The sequence below is a fragment of the Otolemur garnettii genome, unplaced genomic scaffold (genome assembly GCF_000181295.1).
Source record: "Otolemur garnettii isolate 467f Iridium unplaced genomic scaffold, OtoGar3 scaffold00044, whole genome shotgun sequence".
NCBI lineage: Eukaryota > Metazoa > Chordata > Mammalia > Primates > Galagidae > Otolemur > Otolemur garnettii.
This window is the reverse complement of record NW_003852439.1, coordinates 13,601,066-13,613,142: the sequence shown is the minus strand read 5'-3', so window position 1 is coordinate 13,613,142 and position 12,077 is coordinate 13,601,066. Positions and strand designations below refer to the sequence as shown.

Below are 12,077 nucleotides of genomic sequence, written 5' to 3'. Positions count from 1 at the left end.
AATGAAGAATGAATGAATCTCCTGTAGACAACCAGAGTTTGAGATTGTAGGCATTCTACTTGAACTGGGGTCGTCTGCATTGCTTGTTAAACACACAGACTTTCATCTCAAGACCAGAGTTGATGAGTCAGCAGGGTCTGAATCTCTGCAGTTTCAGAGCTCTGCAGGTGAAGCTGATGGTCACGGACATCGCAGAACCACTTCTCCGGAGTTAGGGAAGTGATCATTTCTGAGCTGTCACAATGGGCCAGGCTGTGCGCACTTGAATATACGCAAACCCAGTTAAACCTCACAAAAGCAGGAGCCATGAATATGATAATCCCTGTTTTACAGTAGAGAAACCAAGTCCATGGACTTTAGAAGATCTGCCTGGGACCCTGCTCCATGCAGCTACAAAGAAAACACTCTTTCTGTTACAAGACCAAGCTCTTAAACCAAAGAGCCTGTTTGAATCCCACACCCACTAAGGAATACTTCCTTCAGATTGCTTTTTGATATTAGGCAGCTAATGTCCTCACCACGACAGGGGTAGTTTCAGTGGTTTCCAAAATGTGGACCCCAGGCCGGTAGTGTTGGCATCACCTGAGATCCTGTGAGAAATGTAGATTTTTCTGGGCCTCATCCCAGACTAACTGGTCAGGATCTCTGGGGGTAGAGATCAACCATCTAGGTTTTAATAAACTCCCTAGGGAAGTGTGAGACCCACTGGTACAGAGGAAAAGTAGATATAAAATGGACTAGAATGGCAGGAGAGAGGAATGTTTCAGGGTGAAGACCAGAGCTGAGATGCTAAACAGTCAGTGGAGGCTTCCAGGTAAGTAGTGATGCGAAGTGGTCTAGAGGCGCTCCCTGGGAAAACCGCTAGGAAAGGCCTCAGACCCAGGGAGGTGTGTGCCTCATAGCTTGTTTCCTGCCACTGCTTCTCAAATTAAAAAAAAATACATATATATATATACACACACACATATACATGTATGTAACTAAATCAGTTTGGGAAAATCTAGGTTCAAGCAAATCATACGAATTTAGTTTTGCCATATAATCTAGGACTTTTCAAAGGCTCTCATAGTCCCATATGCATGACAAAAATCTAAAACAGAATGCTCTGTATTATCATGTGAGAAATGGTATGAACAGGAATCTGGATGTCTTTTCTTTTTTTCTTTTTTTTCTTCTGTGTGTTTAGGTCCCTCCCCTTTTATTAAAAATGTTAATTTCAGAATACTTTCAATTTGCAGAAATACTGTGAAAGTTATTCAGAGAATTTCCATGTAATCAACACTCAGCTTGCCCTATTACATATGAGAACATTGTGCAATAGTACAATGTTCATTTTTTAAAACTAAGGAACTGGCATTAATAAATTATTATGAACTAAAGTCTATACTTTAAGGTTGGGCATGGTGGCTCACACCTGTAATCCTACTACTCTGGGAGGCTAAGGCAGGTGGATTGCTTGAGCTCAGGAGTTCGAGACCAGCAAGAGCGAGACCCTGCCTTTAAAATATGGCCAGGTGTTGTGGTGGGCACCTGTATTTCCCACTACTTGTGAGACTGAGGCAAGAGGATCACTTGAGCTGTGAGCTGTGACGCCCCAGCTCTGTACCCAATGTGACAGAGTGACAGTTTGTCTCAAAAAAAAAAAAGTTTATACTTTATTCATATTTCCTTAGTTTTCACCTACTGTCCCTTTTGGGGCCACACTCACACCCAGGACACCACATGACCTTACGTGTTTGTCCCCTCAGGCTGCTCTTCACTGTGACTCTGTCTCAGATGTCCCCCGTTTGGACGGGTCACCTTGCCAGTCAGGTGTTCTGAAGGATGTCCTTCACTTAGCATTTGTCTGACCCTTTCTTCACGATTAGTCTGGAGTTACGGGTTTTGAGGAGGAAGACAGCATTCCAGTTTTAAACAGTGCTCCTATTTTCCCGTGTTCAGCATCTTTGCTAAGACTGTTAAGGCTGTGCTTCCTCTCTGAAAGATGGGATTACATTTAGAGAAGGATGAAGATTGTAAAATTGGAATTCCATAATTTATTCAGAAAACCAACACAGAGTTTCACCTAAGCTGATAGGAAAAGATCTGATTGTTACTGCTTAACACATAAGCTTCAAGGCAAATTTGTGGGCCAGTTACTCTTAGCATTCAAATGTGACGGCAACTAGTCCATCCGTTCCCAGGTTCTTAGCCGATCGCTGGAGCCAATCATAATCAGGGAGACTTGAACACAAGTTTAAAGCAGAACAAAACAAAAACTCATGTTCCCTGAGCCTGACAAAAGGCAGGACCCTCTGTGGCAAGTATGAACATCTGTCTAAAACTGTTACCCAACCAAGACACCAGGCTGGGGGTTAATAAAAATAGATGGAGTCTTAATCTTCTGAGTTTTAATCCCAGGTTTGCCACACTGGGCAAGTTCTGCTCATAGCTTAGTGTCTTCATTGGTCAAATGGGAGCAGTCAAAGTATCTCCAGAGGGGGGTGGTCTTGGTCCCACGAGCCAACAGATATCAATGCTCACAGCACTGTGCTAGGGCGATCGCAATCACCAGATTCAGACTGGCTACTATTTCTACAATTATTAAGGTGAGTCACATGAACATGACATTGATATACATCAATAATTGTCAAATGCCAGTGGTTTCACATGGTTCAATGTATCATCATCATCATCATTGTCATCAAGACACCAAGAAGATGCAGCTGACTGTAACAGAAGTGACCATGGCCCTGGAGCCATCCAGCTGTGTTCTGGGCCTCCTCTTGGTGCCACCGCCAGAGAAACGCCAGCAAGGGCAATAGTAGACATCCCTCACTTCCAACCCCGCCTCCTCCAGCAGACCCCCCGCCTCATTTAAGACACTGCCCTCGCTCCATTTTTCCACAGTTGATTTTTTCATTGCCTGGCTAGTGGCATATCAAAGCAATGGCACTAAAGAGGAATTTCATAGCTCCTGACCCACAGCCAGGAATACCCAGAAGCAAAGAATGAACAGAACATAATGAAGTCTCATAATTTTTTTTCCTAGAAAATCTAACTTTCAATGAAATTGAGGAGGTGGGCAGGGAAGGAAACAGCCAGGGTTAGAAGGCCAAGGCATGGTGACTGGATTACATTTGATGGTCTGTGATTCTTTATTAAATAAGACTATTCAAACAAATGCCGTATACGTCATGCACATCCATGTGTGTTGAAGGCACACACATGCTGCTCAGGATAGAGCAAAGTCACCGAAACAAGAACAATCAGCAATTGCTTTTCAAAGGAATCACGTATGTTCGGGGGCTCAAGCTGTTTTGTCCGTTTGCTGCATTCTGTGACGATGGGGACAGGGAAAGAAATGCCATTCATTCTCCAACCACTAAAAATAAATACTTGCGTTATATTCTGTTGCCTCCACAATGAATAAAACAGGCACACGGGTTTATAATATCAATTCACAGGGCTCTTTCTGCTCCAGTGAACTGTTACTGAATGGTTCAGAACAAAGCTACAGGCAGCTCGGACAAAGCTCCTCTAACAGGGTTGACGTTAGGCTCAGCCTGATAAGACCACATCAGAGAGGCTCTCGTTCCGCAGGCTCTGTGATCACAGCAGCCCGAGACGGAGAGGTCCTCCAGCTCCCAGAACCCAATCACAGGCCGGCTCTGCTGCTCTGGCTTACAGCAACAGCGTAGCCTGGGGTTATCAGGTGAAGGTGGAGGTCAAGGCGACCCTGTCTTTGCAGTATGTTTAGGCAAAGCTCAGCCCAAGAGACGGGTGGGGGGAACAACTGAGCAGAAGGAAAAGAGGAAAAGTTTATTTGGGATAAAACATGCAATGATTCACGTGTAAGGATGGTAAGCCCTTCCAAAACCCTCTCTTTAGAACCACAGTTCTCAGCTAGAAGCTATTTTGACCTTTCCCCATCCCTTGGGGACAATGGCAATGTTCGGAGACGTTTTTGGTTGTCACAACAGAATGGGGAGGGAGTGACTGGTACAGGTATCATGTGGGCAGAGGCCAGGGATGCTCAGCGTCCCTACAGCTCACAGGATGGCCACCCACAACACAGAATTGTACTATCCAGCCCAAATGTCAATGGTGGACAAAGCCGCTGTGAGAGGTAGCGGCCTTGATCGCCCACCTAGACCAAGATAAAGCCACATTAAATTAGATTATCAAGTCAGTTATCAGCAACAGCGATCGCAATGCCCAGTACGATCGATGGGCAGAGTCTGGAGAGGCGAAAGTGTCAGGAATTAGTTACTTCTTCTCAGCAGATCAAACAGATCGTTATAATGCAAGGATATTTACGGATCTTTTCAGAGAGGCACCATTTCTCCCATTCATCTCAACGCAGTGACTGTTCCGAATGGTTTACTGGGCCCAGACACATTTTAAGTTGTTTTGTTCTTTCTTTAATTTCAAAAAGAATACAGTCACTGTGTTAAAATTTCCTCTGCTTTACTGTCATCTACAAGTCAACACAAAGAAGCACAATTTATCTCACTAAACATAGCTGGGAGAAAAAAAGATCTAAACAATTTGAGTGCCTGCCTCAATTAGCTTGAGACTTATTATCTGCAGGAAGGTCATTAATAGGAGGATGCTACATATGCTGGAATCCAGAGCCTGCGTATGTTCTGACACCCAAGACAGCCAGAGCGACTTTCCAATATTAGTATATGTGCTGCCGAAGTAAGTACATCCAGAGGGTTTTTTGCTTAATCAACCTTCCTATGTACTCCCTAAGGGAGCTGGTCTCCCACTGTCTAAAAGGTTCCCAAATTTATTATTTATTTATTTATTTATTTTCTGGAAAGGGCCAGAGAGTAAATATGTTAGGTGTTGCAGGCCCCACATTCTGCTGCGACTATTCAATTCTGCTGTTGTAACAGAAAAGCAGCCACTGACAATTTATAAACAAATGTGCATGGCTGTGTTCCAATAAAGCATTCGGGAAAAGAGTCTGCAGGCCGCATTTGGCCTGAGGGCCACCGTCTGCCCATCCTCTGGTGAAATATAAAAACTCACACAGCACCAGAGCATAACTGAAGAGACTGGATCTACGTGGATGTAGAAGGCACATTGAAAACTTAAGTAGGCTCTAGATATGTCCATTGGGCATGATGCTACGGTGAGTCTCACCAGCAATTAACACAATGGGTATGTTGGCATATTTCAGCTGCTGTTCCATGCAGCTGTTCTTTATTTCTTTTAAATGTTCTTGCATTTCTTAGGAAAATGAATGCATGAAACACAAACTGAGGCTACCATGCCGCTTACCAGGGACCATAGCAGCCTCTGAGTACATAAAAAGTGACTGATAATAACCATACTTGCTACAGAGTAATTTTATCAGCATCATATTTGTGTGTGTCTGAGATCCTCCCCTGAACCACACACACACACACACACACACATACATACACACACACCCCATACCAATCACCTGAAGACAAAATCCCACATTTCCCGTTACTTTATTTCCAGTCTCTCTAGCAGCGGCAGAGTTGAAACAGATGTAGTAGGCAGAATAATGTCCTTTTTCCTAAAGATGCCCATATCCGAATCCCCATATTATCTGGCAAAAGGGACTGTTGTAGGTGTGACTAAACTTAGGTTCTTGAGATGGGTAGATTATCCTCGATTATCAGGTCTGTAACAGACCCGAGGAGAAACAAAGGTCAAATCAGAGACAGAGGGAGAGATTTTAATATGCCGCACTGAAGGTCTTGCAGATGGAGGAAGGGGCCGGGGGCCAGGGGATGCAGGTGGCCTCTTCTGGCTTGAAGAGGCAGGAAATAAATTCCACCCTGGAGCCACCAGAAGAGACAGCCCTGCAGATACCTGAATTTTAGCCACTTCAAAATTTCTGCCACTAGAAGTGTAAGAAAGTAAATTTGTAATCATTGTACCACAGGACATTGGCACCAGAATGTTTAATGAAGCTTGATTCACAATTGCCAAGATGTGAAGGCAACCCAAATGCCCATCGACCCATGAATGGATCAACAAATGGTGGTATATGTGTACCATGGGGTACTATTCAGCCATAAGAAAGCATGGAGACGTTACATCTTTTATGTTTACCTGGATGGAGCTGAAACACATTCTTCTTAGTAAAGTATCACAAGAATGGGGAAAAAAAATCCAATGTACTCAATACTAATATGAATCTAATATATAAACAATTATATGTCCACGGGGGGAAAAAAGAACACAAATACAGTCTAGCAAAGGGAAGGGAGAAGAGGGGAGGGAGCAGGGAGGGATCTCACCTAAGTGCACAGGGTGTTCAGCCAGACCCCCGGGTGAAGGGCTCAACTACAACTTGACCTTAACCTTAGAAATGAAAACAATGTAACCTGAACATTTATACCCTCACACTGATTTTAAATATTAAAAAAAGGTAAAATAAGAAAGTAAATTTATATTGTTTTAAATCACAACATTTGGAGTCACTTGTTACAGCAGCGACAGAGAACTGACATCAGAGACACTGAGCAACAGTTTACCACATGGCCGAAAGGCCATTGGGAACACAGGGAATTTTGGAAGGAGGGAAACTCAGGATTCTGGAAAGTTGTTTTTTGTTTGTTTTTTTCTAAGTATTTTGCATCCCTCTCTAATTTACCGTTCACTCAAAAGCATGATTCAAAAATGGGTTTTCTTTTAGAAACTTACATCTACACTCTTGGGTCACAGGTTAAGACAATGGAAGAGACAATGGTCCCGGAAGAGACGGGATCAAACAGCATTCCCTTACTCAGTAGCCCGGTGACCCTAAGCAGAAAAGCAAGCTCTCTGGGTCCCCTTCTAGGTATAATGTGGTGCAGTAGTCCCACCCTCCACATTATCCCTGTAAGGATTAGAAACAGTAAGAACAAATAAGAACGACGTATGTAGCATGTAGCAGGCCCACAGCACCGGCATCTCTATTTTTACTCCTTTCAGGGGGCGTTACCTTGCACAGGGATAATGTGTAGGCGTCCCGATTCAGATGAGCATTTCTGTAACAACCTCTGTTCGTGTTTTGGAGAATGCACTTATCTTGGCAATACAGGCTTCCTCTCTAGAATGAGGTCTCTCACCTTTGGTCTTTCTAACATTTGAGATCAGATGATCCTCTGTTGTGGGGTTTCTGCCCTGTCCCCTGGAGGCTGTTCAGCAGCACCCAGGTTCTACCTAGACGTCAGTACCATCCCTCCTCAGCTCCCCAGCTGTGGCTCACAACAGGGCCGAAGGTACCCCGAGGTCACAGTCACACCTGGCTGAGAACCACTGATCTAGGCCTGTGACCTCATTGCTCCAGGCACAGAAGAGTGGGCAGGGTACAGGGAAACAGGTGTTAGAAACCACTGCCTTTAGTGAACAGGCAAAACCTCCCGCAAAGAGAATGCCCTCTGTGTCATCTGGGGTGACTGTTTATTTCCTGGTAAAAATGAAGGCTGACCGCGGTGCAGCTGGGGCCTGGGAGGGAGACCCACATCAGCACAGCCTTGCTTGGTTCGTCCTCCGAGTGAGAGCGTGTGGGCAGACCCAAACACGGTCCAAGTGTGTTGACTCGAGGTGTGAGGCACGAAGCGGGCACGGGAGGTGCGTTTAAATGTGCAGGGGAGAGGGCTGCTCCCGTCAGCATAACTCATTTAATTGCTGCCTTTGGAGCTGTTCCTCCGTTCCAGAGCAGCTGGGAACACACTTCGCCCAGAGCTCAGCTCTGCTCAATGTTCTCTGGCAACACCTGGTGGAACAGGGAAAAAACTGCACAGCGCGGTGGCGTGAGCTGCTGCGTCTCTGCTGATCTCATCTCAGCCGAAGCCTTTCTAATGGCAAAGTTTTTCTTGGGAGCGGGGCTTCCGAGGCCCCACCTCTGGGCAGGCATCAGTGCTGTGCTGTGCTCATTTCTCCTGTTTCCCTTTCTATTTTATCAAGCAGAAGACAAACACTGCTGTATCGTCAAGAGCTTTCTTGCTAGGATAAGGAAATAAATTGCAACTGCAGCCTCACTGGAGATCTTTCTCTAGGATATGCCCAGAAAGCTCTCTCAACAATCACGCTGCAAGCTAGCAGGCGTGCACTGCCCTGCTTTAAAAACGCACCACTGCCCTGCTTTAAAAACGCACCCTTATGGGTTATTACCATATCTGAAATGACGCCCGTCATGGCTTGCAGAGTAGAATCATCTCGAGAGATGAGAAAAGGGACCCACACCCACACATCCACTTACCGGGAATAAAATCTGTTGACCCAGGGACTGCCACCCCCCATCAACCCATCTCTCATCCCAAGACAGCGTACATCCACGTCTGCCTCAGTGAAACACCTACCTACTGTGTAGTTTACCTGACAAAGATGTGGCAGCAGAGAATCAGAGAATTTAAAAAGTGCACTTGGTTGTTTATTTTTCAAAGCATTCTCAAAATCCACAGACTCAGTACGTCTTTCTAGGGGAAGGAGCAAGCACCCTTGAGGGACAGGCTGCCTTCTAGGTTTGGGTCCTGGCGACTCATGTGCAAATTATGTACATTCTTTTAGCCTTTATTTCTTTGACTGTAAAACAGAAATGATACTAGCATCTACCCACAGAGGTCACGCGTGCCAACTGCTTCACACAGCGCCTACCAGAAAATGTTAGTGGAAGCTATGATTGCTCACCTCTGAGCAGCTAACAGTGGATGCCAGAAGTTTGAGGGCCTGTCCCTGGTACGTCAGCGACCCACAAGATGAAATTAAATAAATTCCTCTCTTCATGTTTTGCTTGTCTGTCAAAATGGAGCAAATACTACTTGCTCTTTAAAATGATTTAACTGAAAATATCATTGTTTATATAATGGAAGACTTGCGAATGCTTCTGAAAAAGGTCTAATGATAGGTAAACACAGGCATTATTATATATGTATGATGCTTATGTCCACTTCAAACATACACAGTCAATGTCATCAAGTCATTTTTATTTTTTTTTAGAAAGCCCCAGAGAATTATTTGAGAGACCTTTAAAAATATAAACTTCTGGGTAGCGCCTGTGGCTCAGTGAGTAGGGTGCTGGCCCCATATACCAAGGGTGGCGGGTTCAAACCCAGTCCCGGGGCCAAATTGCAACAAAAAAATAGCCAGGTGTTGTGGCAGGCACCTGTAGTCCCAGCTACTGAGGAGGCTGAGGCAAGAGAATTGCCTAAGCCCAGGAGATGGAGGTTGCTGTGAGCTGTGTGATGCCATGGCAGTCTACTGAGGGCGATAAAGTGAGACTCTGTTTCTACATAAGAAATATATATATATATATATATGTATGTATGTATGTATATAAGCTTCAGCTACTGACTGAGAAGGTCTTTTCTCAATGTTACTTCTACCCAGTAAAATGAGGAAGGGAGTTAAGACAAGGTCAGATGCACAAATGACCAGCAGGTAAGTGAAAAGGTTCTTACCATCATCGATCATCAGGGAAATAAATGCAGATTAGAATCACAGAGGGCTATCACCTCACACCCTCGAGAAGGGCTAGTATGAAAAAGAAGAAAGATAGCAAGTGCTGGTTAGGTTGTGGAGGAAAAGAAACCCTCTACACTGCTGGCAGAATAACAGCACAGTCATTATGCACAATAGTGAGAAGGTTCCTTCACAAAATTAAAATCACAATTACAACATGGCCCAGCAATCCCACTTCTAGGGATTTATCCCAAGGAAATGGAATCGGATTAAGCCATATCTGCGTCACCATGTTCACTGCAGCCTTATTCCCAGCAGCTAAGATACAGACACAACCTACATTTCCCCGGACAGACGGATGGACAAAGAAAATGTGTGTGTGTGTTCTGTTATGTGCACACATCATATCATTCAGTCATAAAAAGGAGGCGATCCCAGCAATGGCAATGGCATGGATGAATCTGGAGGACGTTATTTTAAAAGAAATAATCCAGACACAGAAACAAAACTACTAGATGATCTCACATGTGCGATCTAAAATAGTCAAACTCACAGAAACAGAGTCCAACACTGGTTTCTAGGGATGGGGGTGGGGGGGAGGAGAGAAGGAGGAGATATTAGTCAAGGGGTTCAAAGTTTCAATTATGCAAGATGAATGAACTCTGGAGATTAATGTACAGTATGGTGACTACAATTAACAAAACTGAATTGTATACTTGGAATTTGCTGGATCTTAAGTGTTATCCCCCCAAAAAGATAACTGTAAGTGGTAGTGGATATATTAGTTGGATTCAGAGTGGCATGATGATTTCATAATGGGTACATCTATCAAAACATGAAGGTATACACCTTACATACAGACAACTCCGACTTGCCAATTATACTTTAATAAAGCTAGGGGGGAAAAAAGAAATGGTCAGATAATCCAAGACAAATATCAAGCTTCATGTCATGCTAAAATTGTACCATGAATGTGCACCTCCAGGCTCACCACTTCCTTCAGGAACAAATCTGCAAATTTCTCACTGTTTCCGAAAATACCTCCAAGTCCCCCTGCTTAACGGACCCTGCTTGTATGTTGGGCGGCATTAGATCTGAAATCTATCTATAGTTACAGTGACTCTGCTGTTGATGGGGAGATTCAAAGTTCTAACATTCTAAGCACTGGGATTCTCAAACAGGGAGGCTCCCTTTTCCTCCAAGTCACATTATATAAAATATTTAGCATTTTGTGTGCCAGCGGCCATCCAATTAGGCTCATCTGAAATACTGTAATTAACAGAGGGAAGTCTCACATACTTAGCACTAGAAGACACACATATTCAAATTATTCATAAGGACGTAGAAGCCAAAGAATTGAACATCTTTCTACAACCGAAGTTCAGGTACTTTGAAGTTGGCTTCCCAACCTCGGCCGCCTAAGAGGAACAAGAATCTGTATTTTCTCCCATCCCTTGGTAGCAATTCTCAAATGCAGGAGGATGGATTATTACTATTTAAAAATTGTTCTTTAAGGCCACTTTTTAAAGATTTTTTTCACTAGTATCAAAAGACAATGCCTTAATCTGAAATTATTAAAGATTGATAAACGGGGCTTGGGAACATAGTTCCTATTTTTCACTTCAAAAGGAAATTATTAACCACCACTTTCAGGGCATTTAACGATGTCCAGGACTGAATAAGTTAGTTGATCCTCCCTTACAGGTTGGTCTTCAGACAAGCCTTGGTGAATTTTTAAACATATTTTCAAAGGTTTGCTCATCACAACTAGAATTTTGAAATAGCGCATATATAGTTTTCAATTTGGTAAAAATCCATTCTATATTTTATTGAAACCTTTACTTAGAATACAGTCTGACCCCAGGAAATATGTCACTCTGCATCTATGAAATACATTAAACAACAAAAATAAAATAAGAACTTTTTCAAGGGAAGAAAAAGAAGAGCCACTTGTGCATGCTTGATGTATTATTAACACGTGATGTCTTTGTCTTTGAGAGTTAACCTCATTGAGATATGACATAAGCCTGGGTAGAAACTTTCTCAAGAGCCATTTTAACAGGACAATCGAGTTTCCTTTATGCAATTTGGAAACTCTTCAGGCCTCCTGTGCTAGGTTATAACATCTGAAAGGAGCTGGGCATGTTACATCTCCTGATTGTGCCAAATAAATATGTCTGTTGAGTTGATAATGTTTTAAAACACATTTTATCATTATCTCACTGTCATCCTCAATTCTGGAGGCGAGCAGCAAAGCTATTGTTTTCCCTACTCTATAGATAATGAAAGTTAGGTCCAAAGAAGTTAAACAATGAATTTGCCAATGACCAGTACCGTACAGAGAATGAGCAGCGATGTCCACACTCGCTATGGCCCAGCTATTTAGATATTTGGATTCTAAGCTATTTTCCTACTAGTTCTCTGGTTGCTTTTTTTTTTCTACCTTTCTAGTCTGTCTGCCTGTCTATCAATATGTTTGCTAATCTCTCTAGTTATCTATCAATCCATCCACCTGTCTGCAGCTTCATTGAAACACTTGCCATTATTTAAGTTAGAAAGTTTATCAGCAAAGGTCTGAAACAATTACTAAATACTTCCTTGAGAAAAGCAATGAGATCTGGATACTATTGAAAATTTAGAAATCTTCACCTTTTATTTTATTT

The 12,077-nt window shown here is 43.2% G+C and overlaps 1 protein-coding gene across 10 annotated transcripts in view; it reads right to left on the bottom strand.

The window, feature by feature from the left end:
* RBFOX1 (RNA binding fox-1 homolog 1) overlaps positions 1 to 12,077 on the bottom strand; it is a 1,537,420-nt gene that overhangs the window by 268,316 nt on the left and 1,257,027 nt on the right. The gene's annotated exons all lie outside the window — the stretch shown is intronic.